This window comes from Pseudorca crassidens, chromosome 13, assembly GCF_039906515.1.
Source record: "Pseudorca crassidens isolate mPseCra1 chromosome 13, mPseCra1.hap1, whole genome shotgun sequence".
NCBI lineage: Eukaryota > Metazoa > Chordata > Mammalia > Artiodactyla > Delphinidae > Pseudorca > Pseudorca crassidens.
The window spans coordinates 31,642,504-31,667,867 of NC_090308.1; the positions used below are offsets into that span (position 1 = coordinate 31,642,504).

At 40.2% G+C, this 25,364-nt stretch overlaps 1 long non-coding RNA gene across 1 annotated transcript in view; it reads left to right on the plus strand.

Moving 5' to 3' along the window:
• The window catches only part of LOC137204541 (uncharacterized), a 229,572-nt gene extending 213,664 nt beyond the window's left edge, over positions 1–15,908 (plus strand). Inside the window, exon 8 of the long non-coding RNA XR_010933694.1 lies at positions 14,655–15,908. This is a non-coding gene — a long non-coding RNA (uncharacterized lncRNA). The remainder of the gene's footprint in view (positions 1–14,654) is intronic.
• The last annotated feature ends 9,456 nt before the right edge of the window (positions 15,909–25,364 follow it).

The window sequence follows — 25,364 nt, forward strand, 5'->3', positions numbered from 1 at the left end:
AGAGCTAACACCCATCCTTCTCAAACTCTTCCAAAAATTGCAGAGGAAGGAACACTCCCAAACTCATTCTATGAGGCCACCATCACCCTGATGATGGCTACAAAAATGATACTCATCAAAAATGAGTATCATCATCAAATGATACTCATCAAATGATATATCATCAAATGATACTCATCATTTGAGTATACTCATCATTTGAGTATACTCATCATTTGATGAGTATATCATCAAATGATACTCATCATCAAATGATACTCATTTTGATCATCATCAAAAATGATGATACTACAAAAAAGAAAATTACAGACCAATATCTCTGATGAATATAGATGCAAAAATCCTCAACAAAATACTAGCAAACAGAATCCAACAGCACATTAAAAGGATCATACACCATGATCAAGTGGGATTTATCCCAGGGATGCAAGGATTCTTCAATATATGCAAATCAATCAATGTGATACACCATATTAACAAATTGAAAAAGAAAAAACATATGATCATCTCAATAGATGCAGGAAAAGCTTTTGACAAAATTCAACAACCATTTATGATAAAAACTCTCCAGAATGTGGGCATAGAGGGAACCTACCTCAACATAATGAAGGCCATATATGACAAACCCACAGCAAACATCATTCTCAATGGTGAAAAACTGAAAGCATTTCTTCTAAGATCAGGAACAAGACAAGGATATCCACTCTCACCACTGTTATTCAACACAGTTTTGGAAGTCCTAGCCATGGCAATCAGAGAAGAAAAAGAAATAAAAGGAACACAAATTGGAAAAGAAGAAGTAAAACTGTCACTGTTTGCAGGTGACATGATATTATACGTAGAGAATCCTAAAGATGCCACCAGAAAACTACTAGAGCTAATCAATGAATTTGGTAAACTTTCAGGATACAAAATTAATTGCACAGAAATCTCCTGCATTCCTATACACTAATGATGAAAAATCTGAAAGAGAAATTAAGGAAACACTGCCATTTACTATTGCAAAATAAAGAATAAAATACCTAGGAATAAACCTGTCTTGGGAAACAAAAGACCTGTATGCAGAAAACTATAAGACACTGATGAAAGAAATTAAAGATGATACCAACAGATGGAGAGATATACCATGTTCTTGGATTGGAAGAATCAATATTGTGAAAATGACTATACTACCCAAAGCAATCTACAGATTCAATACAATCCCTATCAAATTACCAATGGCATTTTTTACAGAACTAGAACAAAAAATCCTAAAATTTGTATGGAGACACAAAAGACCCCGAATAACCAAAGTGGTCTTGAGGGAAAAAAACGGAGCTGGAGGAATCAGACTCCCTGACTTCAGACTATACTGCAAAGCTACAGTAATCAAGACAATATGGTACTGGCACAAAAACAGAAATATAGATCAATGGAACAGGATAGAAAGCCCAGAGATAAACCCATGCACCTATGGTCAACTAATCTATGACAAAGGAGGCAAGGATATACAATGGAGAAAAGACAGTCCCTTCAATAAGTGGTGCTGGGAAAACTGGACAGCTACATGTAAAAGAATGAAATTAGAACACTCCCTAACACCATACACAAAAATAAACTCAAAATGGATTAGAGACCTAAATGTAAGACCAGACACTGTAAAATCTTAGAGGAAAAAACATAGGAAGAACACTCTTTGACATAAATCACAGCAAGATCTTTTTTGATCCACCTCCTAGCGTAACGGAAATAAAAAGAAAAAGAAACAAATGGAACCTAATGAAATGTAAAAGCTTTTGCAACGCAAAGGAAACTGAAAACAAGACAAAAAGACAACTCTCAGTATGAGAGAAAATATTTGCAAACGAATCAATGGACAAAGGATTAATCACCAAAATATATAAACAACTCATGCAGCTCAATATTAAAAAAAGAAACTACCTAATCCAAAAATGGTCAGAAGACCTAAATAGACATTTCTCCAAGAAAGACATACAGATGGCCAAGAAGTACATGAAAATCTGCTTAACATCACTAATTATTAGAGAAATGCAAATCAAAACTACAATGAGGTTTCACCTCACACCAGTTAGAATGGGCATCATCAGAAAACAAACGACAAGTGCTGGAGAGGGTGTGGAAAAAGGGAACCCTCTTGCACTGTTGATGGGAATGTAAATTGATACAGCCACTATGGAGAACCGTATCGAGGTTCCTTAAAAAACTAAAAATAGAATTACCATATAACCCAGCAATCCCACTACTTGGCATATACCCAGAGAAAACCATAATTCAAAAAGACACATGCACCCCAATGTTCATTGCAGGACTATTTACAATAACCAGGTCATGGAAGCAACCTAAATGCCCATCGACAGACAAATGGATAAAGAAGATGTGGTACATATATACAATGGAATATTACTCAGCCATAAAAGGAACTAAATTGGGTCATTTGTAGAGATGTGGATGAATCTAGAGACTGTCATACAGAGTGAAGTAAGTCAGAAAGACAAAAACAAATACCGTATATTAACGCATATATGTGGAACCTAGAAAAATGGTACAGATGAACCAGTTTGCAGGGCAGAAATTGAGACACAGATGTAGAGAACAAACGTATGGACACCAACGGGGGAAAGCAGCGGGGTGGTGGTGGTGGTGCGATGAATTGGGAGATTGGGATTGACATGTATACACTAATATGTATAAAATGGATGACTAATAAGAACTTGCTGTATTAAAAAAATAAATAAAATAAAATTCAAAAATTCAAGAAAATATATAAACAGGAACAGCTTGAGACTGCTTATTTTTAAATATTAAAGATGCTAATATCTTCAATGAACTACAAAATTAATATATACAATTTTTCTAAGTAATGTTGCCATAGTAACTGTAGATTCAGGATCAACTTTGAGGTTCTCATATGCTCAGAATTTTTTTCATTCTAAAAACTTTTTTTTATTGATTTTTTTAAAGAAATGAAATTCAGCATCTGTATGATATACCGTCTAGCTTCCTGTCAGTTATTAAACAAAATAATCATAACAGTTCTCTATTTTCTAAAAGAATGATCCAAGCAGTGTCAAAGTACTAATTCCTGCTTCTTTTTTTTTAATTTTTTTTTTTTTGATGTGGACCATTTTTAAAGTCTTTATTGAATTCGTTACAATATCGCTTCTGTTTTATGTTTTGGTTTTTGGCCGTGAGGCATGTGAGATATTAGCTCCCCAACCAGGGATCGAACTTGCACCCCCTGCACTGGAAGGCGAAGTCTTAACAACTGGACCGCCAGGGAAGTCTCCTAATTCCTGCTTTGACACATCATTTCTTCTTTTTTTTTTTTTTAAAAACAAACTGATTTAATAGTCAGTAATTTAAAATATGACAGTAGTCACTGTTAAAAAAAAATTGAGGGCTTCCCTGGTGGCGCAGTGGTTGAGAGTCCGCCTGCCGATGCAGGGGACACGGGTTCGTGCCCCGGTCCGGGAAGATCCCACATGCCGCGGAGCAGCTGGGCCCGTGAGCCATGGCCGCTGAGCCTGCGCGTCCGTAGCCTGTGCTCCGCAGTGGGAGAGGCCACAACAGTGAGAGGCCCGCGTACTGCAAAAAATAAAAATAAAAATTGAAACTCTACAAGTCAGTAAGCTGGGTCCTATTCCCATGTCTGCCAGTGTAGCTGTGACCTCGATGGTTGATGATTGTAATTTAATGTCTCAGGGTTTCATATTCTCATCTGTAAATGAGATTAGTGGACTAGATTACCTCTGCTGTGCCACAGTCAGTGCTTCGCAGACAATGGCTGATCTGTTTCATCTTTTTGATCCTGAACACTGTTTCTCACTGTGTCTATCCAAGAAGCCAAACCTCTAAGAATTAGGGGGCAATAGATTTACTACAGGAATTAGACCTTTCACAATTGTGGGGAGGGAGAGGGTGCTGGGGAAGTGATGGTCTCACGGGGGAGCTGAAGGATGAACAGAGTGCCTGACCAGTTAATTTGAGAAGCCAAACACAAGCAGGCACAGACGGAGCCAGCAGAGAAGTCTAGACACAGCAGGTGTCTGGAGATAGGCTTGGGCTACTGTTGGTCAACGGTGAGAAGTCAGGAAGGATGGTTGACAGAGAAGCAGAGGAGAGTGAGTTGAAACTAGAACCAACTGGCACCTCTGACCATACAACGCCAAGAGAGGGAGGCTGCTGCTAAGTCCTGCCTCCTGTTGTCTTATACAAGGTTCTCTTTTGGCCAATTCTAACCTGGAGTCATCTAAGGATGGGGATTCTAAGAAGTACAGTTGCAGCTTAATTAAGATGATAACAGAATGATGTAATACAAACCCAGCGTGACAAAGTGGTGGGAACTTTGTTCTTATTCTCTCAACTGTTTATTCAATCTTTCTATAGTCTATGTATTTTGGTAATTAATCTCAAATCCTTGGTGCAGAAAGTTAAGTAATGAACACTTTTAAAGAAGTATAGCTATGAAAACATCTGAGGATTGGGGGACCATGTGGGCAATCTCAAAGTGAAGCTTTTGGTCTAGAATTAACCTGACTGCCTGCTCACACCAGCCCCTCCCTCCTCACAGATGCCCAGACTGTGGGAAGAAAGAGTAGGAGGTTTTGCAGAAATGGGACATGGAGCCAGACGGGAAGAGGAGGCAGTGGGAGGAAGTGGCAGGTGGAGATACAGGATTGAGAAAGACAGACAGAGAGTTCAGGACGGAATAGGAGTTCAGAGGAATAGGAGTTTGGAAGAAGCAGAGAAGAGCGATGAAAGTTGGAGAAACAATACAGAATGTACATCTGGACGATTGTAAGAATTACCTTAGAAACTTTTGTTTTTCATTACAGTGAAATAGTTTACATATCCCAAGGAATACAGGTCACAAATATTTAAAGATTGATGCATTATACTACATCATATATCCACCCCCCAGCTCAAGGAAAAGGATATTGCCTACTGTTGAAGCTCTGTGGGTGCCCTCCATGGACTGCCTCTCTTGCCCTGGGAAGGAAGCCTCTATCCTGAACTTAGAGCCCAGCAATATGAGGTAGCTTTTCAAAAGACTGCAAAGGAGAGTAAATGATGTGACTGAAAGGGGAGTGGATAGGGTTTCCTTGAACAACTTTTCTTTCTCAAGAAAATGTCATGGAGTTTTTGTATCTTCTGCATAGTCAGCTGGGTGGTTCCTGGGTATATTGGTAAGGTCTGAGTGGGCTGGCAGGTGTTATTGTTCTTACTCTGACTCCAGTATGTTACAGTTTAATGTCTTTTGCATCTTTTTCCCAGCGAAACCCAGGTCCTATGGCTATTCCACCTAAGCAAGCAGAGTAACCTCACTTGCAAACAGTCACTGTCTACAAAGTAGAGGCATTAACTGAGATAGTTCTTATATAGTGTCAGTATTTAATAGCCCCATTGAAAGCTGTTTCTTTGTAAACGATAAATTACCAGAAGCTTTCTATAAAGAGGGATATTGTTCTGTTGCCTTTTCTGGGACTTCTAGATTGGTCTCTTCAGGTCGTTTTAGCTTCTTAGATCCTAAGCAGCCAATAAATCGAAGTCAGTCATAAGGAAGGGCTTTTCAGGTGGGTGAGGGAGAAAGTACACAGCAGAGAGAAGAAAGGCAGAGGGCGCTGAGGCTGTGACTCCCTGAGGAAGGGACGGTCTTATCCAATTTTCAATCTTTCCCTCTGTCTTACACTTTGCCTGGCACAGAATCCTTTGTTGAATTGTTGAGCTGAAACGAGACAGATGTAATTGGTCAGCAAAGCTTCCACAGCTTTCTAGCTTAACCATGCTTTTCGATCATCTACTTTGATTCCAACTCCACTGTTTCCGAACTGTAATCAGAGTTGAAATTCACAGAGAAATGTCTCCAGCGTGACTGTGTCTGACAACTGCAGTGATGACTCAGGAGTGGCCACAGAGCAAGCCCATCGTCCTTCAAGCCTCCGAGTCTAATTGCCTCCAAGGGGTCAGAGACGAGTTGGCATTTTCCATCCTAAATCTTGGCACCCAGGTTGTCAAAATGCTCTATAGTAAACTCCTGAGACTGAGCGGACATGGGAGGGGCTGAGTGGTGAGCAGTCACCAATGCCAGGCTTGACGTGGGGGGAACCTGGAACTAAAGGCTGAATGTTCAGAGTTTGGGACCCAAGCCTGCCAAGGTCAGTGTGGTTATAGGGCAGGTTTTCTCAACCTCAGCACCATTATCATTTTGAATCAGGTAATTCTTTGTTGCAGAGAGCGGTCCTGTGCACTGTAGCATGTGTGGTAGCATCTTTGACCTGCACTCACTAGATGCCGGCAGCACCGCTCCCCACCCCACCAATCAAAAATATCTCTAGACCTTGTCAAATGTTCCCTGGGGGCAAATTCACCTCCAACTGAGAACGACTGTACATAGAATGTGTTGACAGCAGTTTTTCCCAAGACATTTTTCTAAGCTACCTGCATCAGAAACACCTGGTGTGCTCATTAAAATACAGAGTCCCAGAGACCATTCCAGAATCACTGGGATGGTAGCGTGTGTATGTTTGATGAGTGTCCTAAGACATTCTTATATACATGAAATTTGCAAACCATCGTCTTCACTAATATTTGAAATAGGGATTTGTTTTGATAATTCAATAATACATGGGCCGTAAGTAAAACTATTTTAATGAATTTCCTTTAAATACAGAATTTTGTTTAAGAAAACATTTCCATGTCTCAAGGTGAGGGCTTGTTGATATCATAACTAACCCTTGCAGAGTCCCTTAACATAATAGTTTCCAAAATAAAATGCAGTCATCTACCTGGCTCTGACATTCCTTACTACACTAATCAATGTCCCTTCTACTCTAGTTGGTCAGCAAAGCCTGCAAATCCTACCACTGGACGTTTATGTAAGTTTGGGCGAGAAATCCTCTGTTACTATGCAAACATATTACCTGGTAGACGAAACTCTTTAAAACTTAGTACCACTTAGTTTTAAGGTTAGTTTTAGCATAGTGCATAGAGGGATGTAAATAGACATTTACATCTAGGTGAGGGATAAGATGTTTTCTGAGTTTTGAATAAAAATTAATTTTTTTTTAACTAGACAATCTCTTAAGATACTTCTGTGGAGGCAGCCTCAGTCTTAACATTCTTTGATTCACGGGGGGCTGGGCGCTATGTTCCTGGTTAACTTGGAAAGGGGCTTACGTTATGAGTCCTGGCTGTGGTGGTTACAGGGAATGTGTCTACAGACATTCCTCTGGGCTTTGGAAGATGGAAGCTGCCCACTAAGATGTGGGAGAACTGAAAGTAGAACAAAAAGACTCTAAAAATTAACAGAGCCTGCCTTCCATTTTTGCCTACGGCTAACTCTGCCAACAACCACAGCTAACATTTGTAATGCATTTACTACGTATTTAATGGGCGTTATCGCGTTTAATCTTCTCAACAGCCCTAGGAGGCAGGCACTCTTATTATTCCCCTTGGCAGATGAGAAAACTCCAGTTTAGAGGCAGAACCATGGCCTACATGCAGACCTCTCTTCTCAAACCCATGCTCTTACCCCTGCAGGATGGGCTGCCTAGATTCCAAAGAATTGGACTTAGAAAACACCCTCTAGGGGACAGAGGTTCACAGGCTTCTATAGATCGAGCATGGCTTTTGATTTGGTTTACAATTTGGGCTTCTATGTTATCTGCGTCATATCTGCCTGCCGAGATGGAGGTGGGTGGTGGGATGAAGGAGCAGAGCGGTCCCGGGGGTGAGATGGGGACAGGAGGAATGCAGATGGAGTTAGCAAGACCGGGCATCTCAGAGACGGTGGAACAAGAGGGATTTCTCCCAGCTGCTGCCAACGTAGGCTGGAGCCCTTGACAAAGTTCAGAGGCATCCGATTTATTTTTCTATGCTCCGCCCTTCTGCTGGATACTCCCTTTTGTGCCTTCTTTTCCCCTCTAAGACATTCTCTTTCATCTGAGTTCACTCACTTAAAAATAAAAGGGAGGGCTTCCCTGGTGGCGCAGTGGTTGGGGGTCCGCCTGCCGATGCAGGGGACACGGGTTCGTGCCCCGGTCCGGGAAGATCCCACATGCCGCGGAGCGGCTGGGCCCGTGAGCCATGGCCGCTGAGCCTGTGCGTCCGGAGCCTGTGCTCCGCAACGGGAGAGGCCACAACAGTGAGACGCCCGCATACCGCAAAAAAAAAAATAAATAAAGTAAAATAATAAAAAAAATAAAAGGGAGGCGAGGAGAATGATTCCAAGTGAATTTTGTAGCTCTGCGTCCCCGCAGGGAAGGCTGAGTCTCTAGAGCCCTGCAGAGACCCCAGAGGAGGCTGTCAGTCACCTGACAGTGTGGGAGAGAGGTGAGGGCTGAAAGGGAGGCGGCTGTCAGAGCTGAGTGCCTGGAGAGAAGTGTCAGCAAGCTTGGCTGTGTCTCAAACAGGAGCCAGAGAGGGAACACATGGTATCTGATCAGACAGTAGGATTTTAATGTCCAATCAAGTGTATTAACATTAGGATTTATTTATATTGCTCTATTTTGTGGCTCCATGATTCTGTCATCTTTTACCTCCTTTGTGTTTGCTCTCCCATCTCACCTGGTCTGGAAAACTGGTACCTTCAGAGGCAGGACCTAAGCCAATGTGACTTTTCCAGTTGCTGGCACACTGTATTGCGTGGTATACTGCTTGCCGTCCCCCAAATTCCGTCTCCTCAAGTCATGTAGGGAATGTCAATCAGAACCTAAAATTGAGCTATATTTGTCTTCAGAACATATTTTGCCTTTACAGTGGGACACACCCCAAGAGGGCCAGTACTGGTCTGAGGCCGCAGACAGAGCTGCCATGAACAGGGCCACCAATGACTGCTCCTTCTTTTCTTCCTTCAGCCTGTAAGCCACCTGCAAATCCAAAATGCTGCAGTCGAGGGCTTTTCTAGTATTTACTTCAGGATCTCTCACCACTTCAGGTTGGTGCGCTTACAATTATCATTGGGGAGGATTTGGCTCTAAGTGACCTGTTTTCCTGTGCAAAGTGCCAGTCTGTGGGGAGGGTGAGTTTCATTCCAAGGCGCTTGTGTCCTGTGCCGTGTGAGCGCTTCACTCCAACATCAGTTAAGTATAGTTGTGCTTCCATGTTTGGGACAGAGACCTGCCAGTTACACAAGAAGAAAAATGCTCAAAGTGGAAGAGAAATAAAGGAGGCAGAACTTGGCTTCCACACAGGAAGTGACTCGTTTTCTGCACACACGCACACACACCCTGAAAGAGCGACATCAGGAAACCCCAATTTCCTTTCATCCAATAGAAAGCAGCCACCACTAGGAACCCAGACTCCAGAGTTTGTTCCATAAAATAATGTGCTTTTAAAGAATCACATCAATCTTGTCTATTGCAAAGACTTCCCTCCGGGAGTGTCCACTCTCTGAATAGCCACTTCAAAGGTACAGCGCTCCCTCTAAGAGAACTGAGCTAATTACATTCATGTCTAATTCAAATGATTCCTTTTATCGTGATGACAGCAGACTTTGAAATCAGTCTGAGATTCTACAGGGATTTTCCGTAATAGGAGCATAAAGACATCACAGAGAAGCAGACCTAATTACTGTGTCCCAATGCTGGCAGTATTTTATTGTCCCCACCCCCCTACTTATATTGGAAGCACTGAAAGAGAAATAGAACCACTTAATTGTTGAGTTTCCAATTTTGGAGGAAGGAGCAGGGACTCAGGTTGGGATTCATTTTGCATGGTCCTATTTTCATATTTGGAGATGTCCACTGTGTCTGAATTAAGGAATACAGTAGAAAAAGTTCAAAAGTTTGAATTTTGAGATTGTTCACTGTTTCTTTTTGTTTGTTTGCTTTGAGTTTTTTCTTTTGTTTTGATTTTTTAGCTAGTTGTTTGGGGTCACTTTTCTTTTTTAAAAGTTTTTATTGCAGTATAGTTGATTTACAATGTTGTGCTCTGAAAAGTGAATCAGTTATACATATGCATATATCCACTCTTTTTAAATTAATTAATTAATTTATTTTTGGCTGCGTTGGGTCTTCCTTGCTGTGCATGGGCTTTCTCTAGTTGTGGAGAGCGGGAACTACTCTTCATTGCGGTGCGTGGGCTTCTCATTGCAGTGGCTTCTCTTGTTGCAGAGCACGGGCTCTAGGCACACAGGCTTCAGTAGTTGTGGCACGTGGGCTCAGTAGTTGTGGCTTGTGGGCTCTAGAGTGCAGCTCAGTAGTTGTGGCACATGGGCTTAGTTGCTCTGCGGCAGGTGGAATCTTCATGGACCAGGGCTGGAACGTGTGTCCCCTGCATTGGCAGGCAGATTCCTAACCACTGCACCACCAGGGAAGTTCTTTCCACTCTTTTTTAAGATTCTTTCCCCATATAGGTCATTACAGAGTACTGAGTAGAGTTCCTGTGCTATACAGTACGTTCTTATTAGTTATCTGTTTTATATATAGTAGTGTGTATATGTCAACCCCAGTCTCCCAATTTAAGAGCTCTTTGTTTAGGGCTTCCCTGGTGGTGCAGTGGTTGAGAGTCCGCCTGCCGATGCAGGGGACATGGGTTCGTGCCCCGGTCCGGGAAGATCCCACATGCCGTGGAGCGGCTGGGCCCGTGAGCCATGGCCGCTGAGCCTGCGCATCCGGAACCTGTGCTCCGCAACGGGAGAGGCCACAACAGTGAGAGTACCATGTACCGCAAGAGCTCTTTGTTTAAAGCTGTGCCCTTTGGCTGGACTAAAGTTTTTCCTTACATTTTACTGCAGCCTGTCCTCTGAGCACGTGTTGTGTAAAGACCCTCTTCTGGGCGCTCAGTTTCTCTAACCCTCGTCTCCTCTGCAGCCACCAGGCACCAGACATGGACACTTCTGAACTTAGCAGAGGCAGAGCTCGTTAGAGAACAGGATAGGAGTCCCAGTGCACACAGCAGTGAGGCCTCACAAAGTGAATGAATCTTAATGACTTCACCCTCTGTCCTTACACTTACCCCTCTCTGCCCCTGCTGCAGCTTTCCCCACCTCCTATCCCAGAGACGATAAAACAGGTTTCTAAGAGGGCAGTGTGCCAATCTGCAGTACCTTCTGGCAGGGAAAAAGATGGGGCCAATTTTGTGCATGATCACGGTGGAAGATGTTTCCATGGCATGTGTTTTTAAAATCCTAGGAGAACTATCATTTTAATATGTATTAGTCTAACTAGTTAATCATATATTTTAGAAGACACACAGGATGAAAACAACTTGAAGAAACGTGCCGGGAATACCGACACTGTTAATTCAAGGGACCAAGAATCTATAATTTTGCCCCAGGCCATCTTTCAGAAAAGACTTTCTTCCACCTTTGAGTCCACCTAGGTGTAAGACAGCCTGCTCGATTTCATTGTTCTGGAAACTCTTTCTAGGAAAATTTTGATAACTGATACAATATTTATGACTTCTGGGGAAGACAGGAAAGATTGGAGAATTTTTCTTATTTACAATTCACTCTTGAATTTTATTCATTTTAAAGAAATTCAGAAACTTTAATTCAATGTCCGTTGGGCTTTATTGATATCTCTGTTTTGAAGAATATATAAAGTTATACTTAATATTTCTTTTCTTTTTCCTTGAGAGAGTTATACCTAGACCTCCTCAGTCTACTTCCATATAAATATGAGAGTGATACGTTATGTATGTTTAAAGTTATCATGAAAATCTGGATGCAAATACCAGGAGCTTCTTTAGTCAGCAAAAACCCTTTGCACCTTAAAGCCTGAGAACGTGGAACTGAAGGACAGAGTTGTCTCAGAACACCTTTGTAATTCACTTATCTGAATACAGATTAATAATAATACTTGGAAGTGAACTGGCTTTCTAATAATATCAGCAATGAGAAACTTATGACTGAGACTTAACATTTCAGGATTACTCTGCCCTTCCAACCACTGGAGACCAGCTAGTGCTATAGTGAAAAACTAAATATTGCAGTTGTCATGGAAACTGAGATCACCTTGGAGATGATTAATACCCATAGGGCTAACAGTGGAGGCTATAATCACATCATTTCTGGCCAAATTAATCATGATCAAATAAAGAGAAGCAAACACTTTTATAAAGGCCCATGAGCCCAAATCCTCTTTTCCAGACCATGTAAGTATTATCAAGTTTTGTTCTCTGTGAGTAAAGAAGTCTCCTGGTAAACAGTTATATTTCAATTTACTGAAGAACTTTTTTCTCATTCAAACGTAGGGGGTGTTGAATGACTCTGTCAGGGTGCAGAAAAGAAAGTCCACCTCATAAAGGAAAACTCTCAAGCATTTTTTTCCTATTATTTTTTTCCTTTTTCTATACATCCTTATCTTTTGAGAATCAGGTGAATCTAGATTATTATGATCTTTGAGGTTTTAAAAGTTTGTGGCTTTTACAGAGATTGCCCTGCTTGAGAGAGCTTTGCCAAAACCATCAAATACACTAAGATGTTATCAAGAAAGTCTGTTATTGGACAGGAAGAAATTATTATTGTGTAAACAAAAGAGTTCTTAACAGAATGTCAAGACAATAAAAAAATCTTTGTCACTGGGCATGGTTGGTTGAAGATTAGACTGTTCTGGTTTTAAAAGACCATAAAGTCATTATCAACAAAGATACTGTTTCAGTTACATATTTCCCTTGGAAATTTAAGTATCAGAGAGAGAAATAATTATAGAAATAGTTGTGTGCTTCAGGTAAAGAGGGTTACATTATTAAAATATTATTAAAAATTGATAATGTCAAAGATGATTGTTGAGAGGTTTATAATTTACTTTATAATACTTCCTCCTGGATGAAGGGATATTACCTTAGGTGTATTAATATTGACGAATAACATGGCTTCTGTAGCAGAAAATCTGAGAAATTGCAGAGGTTTAATTCAACAAAGATTATTTCTCAATTCCTACACAATCCAATTTTAACAGCCCACTTAGTCGTAACATTACTATTTTGGAAAAACTCAGCTCTTTTTCCTTTCTGTGTAAGGAAAAACCCAGTTCTTCCCTCTGTGTTTCTCTCCCCTGTGAGTCTACCATTACTACTCACACAAACACTTCACTTCTGGTCACCAAGTATGTGGAGGTTTTGCCCCATGACAAGCAATTCTCTGCAGTCTCAGCTGGGTGTCCTACAATTTAAGTCAATTCTGATGGTATCTACCTGGAGATAGTGTCAGATCCTACAGGTAATGGCTCAGTCCTACAAGACCCCCTGCCCCTGCACACACACACTTCAGATGCCAGGCACAAGCTCCGGTTCACCTGTGCTTCTGACCAACCAGCTATAGATCAGGGGTTCCAAAGACCCTCCCTGGGTTTGATTCATTTGCTAGAGTGGCTCTCAGATCTCAGGGAAGCACTCAGGCTTACCAGTTTTGTAAAGGATATGATAAAAGACATAGATGAACAGTCAGATGAAGAGATACATAGGAAGAGGTCTGGGAGGGCCCTGAGCTCAGGTGCTTCTGTCCCTCTGGAGTTGGGATGTGTCACCCTCCTGGTGTGGATGTGTTCAACCAACATGGAAGCTCTGAACCCCCTACTATTGGGACTTTATGGAGGCTTCTTCATGTAGGCATGATCAATTATTAACTCCATTTTCAGCTGCCTCTTTCCTCTCTGGAGGATAGGGATTGGGGCTGAAAGTTCCAAGCTTCTAATCATGGCTTGGTCTTTCTGGTGACCAGTCCCCACACAGGAGTCATACGTGAGCCCACCCAGAGATGCCTCATCAGAACAAAAGATACTCCTAAGTGTTCTTATCACTTAGGAAACGACAAGGGTTTCAGGAGCCCTGTGCCAGGAACTGGGAGCAGAGACCATTTACAGGTATTTCCTGTTATTTCAATTTACAAAAAGAGTCCATGGATTTCATGTGCCTCCTTAAGGGGATCCAGTGGAAAGTACACAATACCATCTATAAAATGTTCTGCCAAAAAACCTCACTGATCAGACAACCCATACATAGGACATATGGGGCAGTGAAACCTGTCAAATAACACCAGAGGGATGCAATCAGCTAAATCCAGAATGTGGAAAATGATACAGGAAAAATACTTTGTTTCCTTCAACAAAGAAATTGCAAGAGGAAAAAAAAGGAGGAGAAATCTAAAGATTAAAAGAGACTTAAGATATATTGATCAATGGTAAGGTGTGGACTTTATTTGAATCCTGATATGAAGAAACTGACAGGGAAAAAAAAGTATGAAACAATTGGAGAAATTTTAATACCAAGTGAGTATTTGATAATATTAAGAAATTCTTGTTACACTTTTGGGTGTGATAATGATGTTGTGATTAGATTAAGATGAGAGAAGACTCCTTTAGGGCTAAATGCTGAAACATTTACGGAAGAAATGGTGTGTCTGGGACTTGCTCCAAGATAATTCAGAGGTAGCGGTAGTTGGGATGAGACCTTTACCTTTTTGTTTTTTCAATCGCTCAGCAGCAGAGACTTTGCTAATTAGTATTATGATGTTAGAAATGAGTTTCCATTGTTAAAATCAGTGGCTTTCTAAAAGCAAAATGGCTGTGAGAGATGGGCTTCTGCTTGTGAAATCTGTGGTGTTCAAGACAAGAGGATTGGCTGACATGTTTTGGCGTTATTCCTACACATTCATGAACAGGTTTTAAAGTCCTGAGATCTGTTTTATTTCATTCTTCATCTTTTACCCATAGGGATGGTGCCTGAGGATTTTATTCTTAAATTGCCCCACAGCCAAGATATCGGTTCAGAAGATTCTGGTTGCGTCTGTTCCTTTTTGAATAACTGGATCGTGACTGTAGAAGAGTGATTCTGAAAGTACGATTCAGGGACGTCTGGGGGCCCTGAAGGCTTGAAAGAGGTGCATGAGGTCAGAATTATTTTTTTAATGAAAAGGTTCTGTTTGCTTTTCTCACTCTCATTCCTTGATGGGTATACAGTGGAGTTTTCCAGAGTCTCCATGATATGTGAAAACATCATTGCTCTGGCAGCTAGAGGAAGGTGTGTTTATATTTTTTTAAGTTCTCAGTTTTATCTTCCAATGCAATAAATACCCATAGATATAAGATACATACACAAAACCTCTTTGCAGTCTTCAATAAATTTTAAGAATATAAAGGTTCCTGAGCCCCCAAAGTTTGAGAACCCCTTAGTTAGATCGTTGTCGTGTCTGCCTTGAGTGAAACTGTCATGGAGGATATTGAGGGGGTTCAGGACAGCACCTCGGCATATTGAATATATTAAGATGAAGAAATTTGAGAAAACAGCAGAAGCAGGAAGGTCACCCTGATACCCTCCACTCACATTATTTTCCCTGAAAGCAGGAGATAAATGTCCCATGCGAAAGGCACCCTCTCTGTATCTGGAAGGACAGGGACATTCTTATGTTCCCTACATGTCCCCACGGATAGGGAGCATAGGGCTGAAAGGCTGTATGAACAAATTTTGTTATTTCATCATTTACTATCCCCAGCCCAAACCCCTTTGTCTTGTCAATTCTTCTCATATTTATTGTTTCTTTGTCTAAAAGGGCTATAAAATCATCCTGCTCTGGTCACTTCTTCAGGTGTCTTCATTCTCTTGGGAAGTGTCCCATGTACATGTAAAAATTTAATAAAATTTGTATGTTTTTCTCCTGTTAATCTGCCTTTGTCAGTTTAATTTTCAGACCCAGAACTTCATGGTTATTTGCGCCCACATTGGCTTAGGTCAGTCTGTAGTGGTAATGAAAACCATAAATCATATGCTCAGGAGACTTGGAATAGAGAGGTAGGAAGTTGGAGGAGAAAATGAGGCGAAGGGATGAGAAGATAGAATGGAATCCAAATTGAGGCAGAGAAGAGACGAGGAGGAGTTGGGGGAGGGGCTGGCATGGAGGGAATGAAGACTGGTTCTAGGTCCTAGAAGAACAGGTGATCTGGGACTTCAGCTCCTCCATTCCCAGCAATTCCTGGAAAAGTTCTCTGGCAGCTAAGCCAGCCCTGGTTTTCCCTTCTTGAGAAAGAAGTTTCAAGAAGAGTAGAGCCTGCAGAAGTATTATTTCCCTCTGCCCCAACTTCTTGCGAAGACTGGGATAATTTACTGGAGAACAAAGACATTCATTCCACAGTTAGAGAAAAAAAGGCTAAAAATCAAAGTGTAATCAATTAATCAGTTAACTAGCATGAATTATCATTTTAGATCTTTTCCTCTTGGAAGCACAGAGGATGGAGGATATTGTTCCAAAGAGCCACGTGTAGAGATAGGAAGAGGAGAGTAGCAAAGGCTGACTTGCAAACAGACATGTGTTAAAAATTTCCTAGGGCCCTCTTGGGTTGGGTCAAGTACCCCTCCTAGCCTGGATGCTTTTTCAGGTGTAGTTAAGACTGTGTGCCACTCTGCTTCTCAAGTTGTGTTTTTTTTAACTTTCTATTTTATATTGGAGTATAGTTGATTAACAATGCTGATATACAGCAAAGTGATTCAGTTATACATATACATGTAACTATTCTTTTTCAAATTCTCCTCCCATTTAGGTTGTTACATAATATCGAGCAGGGTTCCCTGTGCCATACAGTGGTAGGTCCTTGTTGGTTATCCACTCTAAGCATAGCAGTGCACACGTGTCAATCCCAAACTCCCTACCATAAGTTCGTTCTCTAAGTCTGTGAGTCTATTTCTGTTTTGAGAAGACTTTGTTTCGGCTTAAGGGACTTTTTTTAAAATAATGATTTTTAAAGTTCTGAGAAGATCTGTCACTGAGAAAGAAAGAAACGTAGAATATACTCAAATCCATTCAAGTATAGGTGACTTGACAATAATTTTTCAGTTTCTGGATCATCTCAGAAACAGTCTTTTCAAAACTGTTTGCCTTTGGTCTTCCTGGCCTCATCCAGCCTCTTCACTCTAAGCCCATTGTTTCCACCTCCTCGTCCCTCTTGCTGTCAGCAGGTGGTTCTGTGTATCTGCAGGGCTAGCACGGGTATCTACAGAGTGGGTGGTAGATACCATCTGGTAGTGTCCAGAGCAAGGTGTGAGCTAAAGGTCATAGCACAGTGGCTATTCCCATGCAGTAAAGGAGAACTTGGTTATTTGAGCTTGTAAACTCCTTGAAGGACAGGCAATGTCTTAATTTGCTTTGTTTTTACAGCACTTAACACAATGCCTAGTGCACCCTGGGCTCTCTGAAAGTGATTGTTACCGTGGCTATCCGAGAATGCAATCATGGGAGATATTTCACTTTCTTAGTTTTACAGTTCCATTTTGTTGGAATGTGTGTGTTTTTTAAAAATAATGACTGAAGATTGTTTCTATAACCAGTAATGCCATGCAAATAATTTTAAATATATGAATAATAGTTGAAGAAAGTCCTGAAAGCAAAGGTGAAGCAGTAGCTTGGGGTGTCAAATCAAAAGGAAAAACCTAGACACGAATGAGAGACTAAATAAACAGGGAATATAGTAACTGGCAAGAAGAGCAGGAGAGAGAGATGTGGAAGACGGCTCTGGTAGGAATCAGCATCCATTGTCCAAATGAGTCAGGACCCAGATGCGAATTCAAGCTATGCCTAGTGGGGACAGGGGAAGAAAGAGAGCATGAGAAAAGAGTAAACCATAAATACTTATCTCAGGCTCCGAAATGAAGAAGTGGCTCAAGGAAGCCCCAGGCACGTCATGCCACTTGATTTCTGGCAGGCGCAGATATTGAAAGAATAGCATTCTAGGCAAAAGGCACACACCGTGGAAAGCCTTGAGACGGGCAAATGCTTGTTCTGTTCAATGATCAGGAAAGAAAGTGAGTGGGTGGAGCTGAGTGAGGCAGGTAGTAATAGATGAGGCTGGAGGTGTAACAAGGGACAGATTATGTAGGTCCTGCCAGGGCTGGGAAGCCACGGCAGGGCATGAGAAGACAAGTGATATGACTAATCCAGCTGCCATGTTGAGAATAGACTACACTCCAGGATGGAAGTAGGAAGACTAGTTATGTGGGTATTTCAGAATTCCAGATGAGATAAGATGATGAAGTAAACAGTGGAGGTGGGTAAGAAATGTTTGGATTATATATGTTGAGGGCAGAGCCCACAGCATTTGCTGAAATATTGGGTGTGTGTAATGAAATAGAAACTAGAATCAATGATGATGGTAAGGTTTTGGGGCTAAGCAAATGGAATGAGGGAGTCACCATCAACTGAGAAGGGGAAGACTACAGATAGACCAGGTTTAGAGGAAGATGGGAGTTCAATTTTGATATGTCAACTTTCATTTGTCTAGTAGACAGCCAAGTGGAAAAGACAAGAGTTTGAATAAAAGGGAGAGTTTGGGAGTCATGGGCATGAGATGTTTTTAAAAGCCATCTGATCACCAAGTGAGTGAGGGTAGATCCAGAAGAGAGGAGAACCAAGGAATGAGCCCTAGAACACTCCAATGTTAGTGAAGAAAGGGAAAGACCAGCCATGGAGACTGAGAAGAAGGGACTAGCAAAGCAGGAAAAAAAGTCAGGAGGATATGTTGTCCAAGAAACCAAAGATGAGGGAGAGAAAAACAGACAAATGAAGCTGGTAAATTAGTAAGACAATGACTGAGAATCAATATTTCCCCATTTTCCTTGCTACTACCTTGATCCAGGTCCTAACTACTCTTTCCTTCCTTCCAATATTTCCCAAACCACTCTGCAGATCACCATTAAGCATGTACTTCTAGAAAACCTCCCTTGATGTATTCCTCTTATGCTTAGGAGGTCTTACCATGAGTCTAGGAACCAGTTCCTGGCCTGGCTTTTGAAGTTATTGTGAATGTGAACTCCGTGTTCCTTTGCAACTTACCTTCTGTTCTCTCCATTTTAAACTCAGTGCTCCAGACAGGCCACGTGTCTTGCAGGCTTTACTTCTCCCTGGTTCTGGGTCTTAACCTTGGAGGTATTTCCCTCCAAAAGATTGCCCTTGAACTATTTACTTGATTCATACAAATCCTTCAGAGTATACCTCAAGTTGTTTCTTTCCAGAAAGCATTACCTTCTTTTTGATGTTCCTTCAGGGTGTTAAGGATAGGGCAGCTCTCATAGCTGGTTCCCAATGCCGTCAACAGCATCTCATGAATGTGTATAAGATTCTTAAGAGTCTTTTAAAAAATCTATTTCTTTATTTAATAAAATGAATAACATCTGGATTCCTTCTCACTTAACTTGGAAGACTGGTTATTTACATCTTAAATTTCTATTTTCCCTCTCTTCTGGTATCTGCTGTTAGCTCATAGGTATAAAATTTCAGTAAGAGCAAGTTTCTATTTCAGGTTTACATCTATGAAATGAAGGTAATTTGCATGCTCAGGTAATGTTGGAATTCCTGGGAGACTGGAGAATGAGGAAGATGTGCTATACCAATCACAAGACCTTGGTAAATGGATTGTAACCTCCGACTCTCTAGAAACACTAACTGCAGATGATCATTTTGACAGATAAATTCATGAAATTGAAACATTATGTATACCTGGGTAACTGTTTCATTGATGAAATGGAAATAACTGCTTTATTTCAAATAGGGCTTGGGCATTAAAGTTAAAAGGCAGGTATATGGGACACAAAGATAATACAAAGTTAATGTTTCAGGAAGGCCATTGACCAACTCTACAGGTACTGAATTGCTTTTGCATTACAAAAATAGTTTTCTATTGATATGTTCCATGTTTTTAAAAAGATATACACAGCTTTTGAGATTACTTTCCTTATTCATTCTTGGATCAAAATACCAAGAGTACCACTGCATTAGTTCCTTCTTTATCTTCCAGCAGTTGGTTTATAGGCCAGTCCATGCCTTATATTCTAGTAAAACTTAAAATTTTATAACCAGCCACATACATTCTCCCTTTCTTATCATAGGGTCTTTTGGGAACTGACCTATCCATAAGTGTAGGGCAATGAAATACAGCCTATATTTTTCACCATGAACAAAAAGTAAATTAATTCTCTCAGTCTCCACTGGGAGCCCAGTATGTACCAGCATTGTGCAAGACTGATGCATCTTGATGAATAAAGTCTGAAGTCTAGAAGAATAGAAATATTGAGAAAAGAGTCTACAAAGAATTTGTTTAAATCAGTTCCAGAATTTCCTGAACTTTCCAACATACAAATAATTCAATGACATACCTGAATTGACAATAACCTCCATTCTGACCAAGAGTCAACTCTTGGTAGACTGTGGCAACAGAAGTGAAAGAACAAAAATAACAAATATGAAATACATAATTTGAATACCCCACTGTAGCACCTTCTCAGATTTTCTTCCTTTGCTTCCACTGTGAACCCATGGCAGTGTTATCATTATGTTGCAGAATGGTCAGTACTCAATGTTACCTCTCCTTTAACCCATCACCCAAAGAGAACATAACCATAACATTGTGTTAATGAAAGTAAATTATAAAATATACAAATAAATTTTAAAAGTTGAAAGAGAAGAGTGTGAATAATCCACAGATTAAACACTAAATAATTAAATACTTGAGAGCAGGCTATACTTGTAGGACTAGACCCTTTTGGTATAATTTTATAAATATACAATAAATTTGTGTCCGAATTTCTTAGTGTATATCATTGCCAGAACTCTAGAGTAAGAAAAGAATGTTTTACATTAAATTTATTTTGTAAGCTGCTGAATATTTTCTTAGCCAATATAAAATACAATGTGGTATTCACACAGCAAAGTGAATATATTTCACTTAGATTACTTCATAAGATAATATTTTTTTCCTCTCTGTTAAATGATAAGGAGCATGCTACACTTTACAGGACAATTATTTATAGCCTATATTGAATATGATCCAGGTTCTAAATGTCTTCCATATTTTTTGCTCATATGCCCTCTTAATGCCCTGACATAGTAATAGACTATAATAGCGAACTCATAAAATGCAAGAGCCTTTGAAAGACATTTCCTTAACTCTTCAACTAACTGGCTGGAAAGTTAATGTGACTTCTCAGATTATTAACATTGTAACTGATAACACAAGGTAACACATTTGGAATTTAGAAATGCTTTAGGGAAAAATGCAGGGGACGCGGGTTCGTGCCCCGGTCCGGGAAGATCCCACATGCCGCGGAGCGGCTGGGCCCGTGAGCCATGGCCGCTGAGCCTGCGCGTCCGGAGCCTGTGCTCCGCAACGGGAGAGGCCACAACAGTGAGCGGCCCGCGTACTGCAAAAAAAAAAAAAAAAATTATAAGCTTGGTTTTATTCCAAAATAAAGTGTAAATGGAATGCCTTTTGCTGGGCATGAGTTTTCAATAAGCAGAAAAACAAAACAAAACAAAACAGAAAAACCATATGGCATTCTCTTCTCTCTCTAGCCCCCAGATCCCACACTTCTTCCTTCCCTCCCCCTTGTCTTCCTGCCTTCCTTCTAGTACATGTGGTTTATTGGATACGGGTGCAAATGACTCATTTTAGTTCCATAGATCTTGTTCAAAGATAATATAATGGCTCAGAAGGGCATACTGGCATAATTTTCATGGCAGAGTTGCATAGTTAATAAATCAAACACAGGAAATCAAGCTATAAAATAAGTATTGAAAATTCTTGTTCCAAACTCTGTGCCTTCTCTAACGTCAGCCCCTAGTATATCACCCCATGACCTCACACGCACTTCTATGATGTGATGAAGCATTCAAGTTACATTTTCTGCCCGAAATTTTAGATACTTTTCTCTTTACCAGTCCTAATAAACCCAAAATCTATTCATTGGATTTTGAATGTATGTTTTTTAAAAATGTTTTTTCAAAAAGTTTGGTTTGGTTTTAATTGATGGTGATACTGGGAATCAACAGTCCTGGATTCAAGTCTTGCCTCTGCCATGACCTTGTGTGTTCCACTGTGTGTCAGCTCACATGTCCTTATTGCTTCTTGATTCCAGATTGGCATGTTTCTATTAGCAAGTATTCTATCATTTGTACCACAAATATTGTGGCCTTGCCTAGATTGTAAACCATTGCACTGCCAACAAAATCTCTGCATTTAATTTGTAGAGTACACATCATCCTGGAGACACAGTCTATACTCTTCAGTGATGAGAAAGAACTAGAGAATTATTAGAAGTCTCAAACTATTAAATGGTGAATTAATAAGGGAAGAGACAGAAATAAAAGTAATTTTCTTAATCATTTCTGGTATAAAACAAGGGCTGGATCAACCAGTAGCAGAGGGAAACAATAGAAAGAGTATACATAAAGTTTAAGACTATGAGGATAGCCAAACTGAAGTGAGAATGACAAGATCCTATGTGCAGAGATTTCCTATATCTTCTTTATGACTTATTTTCTCTTTTCTTATACTGTCAGCAAATAACAAACATAAATGTAAATAAGTTTACCAGAAATGTGTTTCAAGAATAGGAATTGACTTATATTAACATATAAAGGTTGAGTGACCTAATTCTGTCATGTTAATGAGCCCTATTCTTGAGCAGACATGATTTTTATTATTAAAAAAAATTTTTTTTAATTGAAGTATAGTTCATTTACAATATTGTGTTAGTTTCAGGTGTACAGCAAAGTGATTCAGATATATACATATTTTTTCAGATTCTTTTCTATTATAGCTTATTACAAGATACTGAATATAGTTCCCAGTGCTATACAGTAGGTCCTTGTTTATTTTATATATAGTAGTGTGTATCTGTTAATCCCAAACCCCTAATTTGTCCTCCCCGCCTTTCCCTTTGGTAACCATAAGTTTGTTTTCTATGTCTGTGTGTCTGTTTCTCTTTTGTAAATGAATTAATAGATTTCACATATAAGTGATATCATATAACATTTGCCTTTCTCTGACTTACTTCACTTAGTATGATATTCTCTAGGTTCATCCATGTTGCTGCAAATGGCAGTACTTCATTCTTTGATTTTTAAATGACTATTTCAAGGTGACATCAGCTATTGAGTAAAAGGCGCTTCAGTGAAGTGGGCCTTTTTTCCCTGGTGCCATCGTCCTGGGAGAAAGAGCATATAGAGAGAAACCAACTGAATTACTTCAGTTTGAATTCAGGTCACAAAGCACTTAACTCATCCAATGGGGATCCTATATCAAGTTTATGTACCCTATTATTGACATAAGGTCTAAAACAGGATTCCATATAAGGTGGGGGGAGGGTAACAGGGCAATTCATTGAAAGTAAGAGACAGAATAATCTGTGTATGGCTCTTACGGTTCCTACTTAGGGAACAAATGATTAAGATCTTTGAACAATCTAAATACCATAGCAGTTGAATATATACCACCGGGCAGGTCAACGTTTTAATATTTAAAATGCTATAAGTAAAATTTCGGTAAACTGGCGGATTTTTTTAAGAACCTATTTTACTTCTTTTAGTTATTCATGGTGTGTTCCTGTAATGATTAAAAAGGGTTAAATTTGAACTGCTAAAACAAGTAGCTAAAAACTTATCTTCATCTAGTAAATTGTTAAATGCTGGCGTAATATCCACTTTGATACAAAGTTGTGCTAAAAATGGGTTTTTTTTAATGATTTTTACTGATTACCACTGTTTCTTCTAAAATTATGTAGATGGAAACACTAATTTGAGCCTGAAAGCTTTTATAATCGATGGTTACTTCTAAGCCAACTATAGGGTTTTCTATTTTTTATTATGTATAAAAAACAGTACTTCCTGCTTCAAAAAAGCGCTACCACTTTTGTTTAAATGATTATACTTACATTAAGATTATCAGTGTTAACATAAATCTAAAATTGACCATACATTCTGCTTTGGGCCACCTGCCATCACCTAGTATAGACACCTTTGATCCTGCTTATGAGTCTGCTGACTACTGGCTCATGGGTCTGAAGCAGTTCATCTGGACTGGGGGAAAACATTAGTTCATTATGGCTGCTGTAACAAATTACACAAAAATAGTGGATTAAAACGACATGTATTTCTTCTCTTACAATTCCAGAGGCCGCCAAGTCCAAAATCATTTTCACTGCGCTAAAGTCAAGGTCAACCAGCAGGGCTGGTTCCTAGAGAGGCGCTGAGGGCAGAATCCACTTCCTTGGTTTTACCAGCTTCTAGAGCTTCCTTCCTTGTATTTCTCGGCTCATGGCTCCTCCCTCCATCTTTAAAGCCAGGATCTTGGCCTTCCATTCTCTAGCTGCTTGGGTCACATCATCGTCTCCTCTGCTTCCTTCTTACAAGGACCTTTGTGATTACACTGGGCCCACCTGAATAATCCAGGATAATCTCCCCCACTTTAAGATCTTTAACTTAGAGTTGCAAGTCCATTTTGCCATATGGGACATGGACACTTTTAGAGGACTTTTATTCACCCTACCACAGGGGGTATACTTGGGGGGTAGGGTGGGGGCAGTGTGAAGCTTGAAGAACTCTTAGGTGACACTTTCAGACAGTAATAGCTCACATATGTTGAGTGTTTGCTATGGGCCCACGCAGGCACCATCCTGGATCCCCTGTGAGCATCAAACCATTTAATCTATAGCAATGGCTCTTCATCCCAAGGCACCAGGAACCCGGGACTTTTAGAGTTAGAAAGGACTTTAAAATTTATGTTCTTACCCGTCTCGTTTCCCACTTGAGGAATGAAGGCTTGAAATTAAGAAATTAATTGAAATTGAATTAATTGAAATGCAGAGATGAAGTGATTTATTCAAGGCTACACAGCGAGGGTGGCAAAGCCATTGGGGGCATACTGTGCTCTTGTCACCTAATCCAGGCTAAGAACACGCAGCTTTCCTGCTTCTCAAGGGCACACCTCATGTGATGGGCACAACCCCAAATTCGTTGTTTAAATCCTAACCCCCTGTACCTCAGAATGTAACCCTATTTGGAGATAGGCCCTTTTAAAAGGTAATTAAGGTGAAATAAGGCCTCTAGGGTAGGGCCTGAATCCAACATGACTGGTGTGGTCATAAGGCAAAGATACACCAGAGACACACAGTGAGAGAGTAGCTTCTGCAAGCCAAGAAGACAGGCCTCAGGACAAGCCAAATACCTTGATCTTGCATTTCAGACCTGGAGAAAATAAATTTCTATTGTTTAAGCCACCCAATCTGTGGTATTTTGTATGGTAGCCTGAGCAAACTAATATACCCCGGATAGGCCACAGGCCTTAGAAACTCTTTGGACTAGAGGCAGCTAGTTCATGGTCCAGATTCCTGGGGTTTCCCAGAGGAAGAAATGGAGTTTATAAGTAATCTGCAATATTTATAAAAGCCTAAGGGAAATGCACAAAATAGAGTCTAACTAAAATTCCAGGTTCCATTGCTTTGGGGTGGAATTACATCAAGTCAATATGGCGACATCAGCTATTTCATATGCGTCTAAAATTTTACTTAGCAACATGTCTTTGATTAATTTAAAATAAGAAAATTATTTATTGTTTAATAAACTTGGTTTGTCTGGTAAGTAAAAACTCAGGCTTTTTGATGGA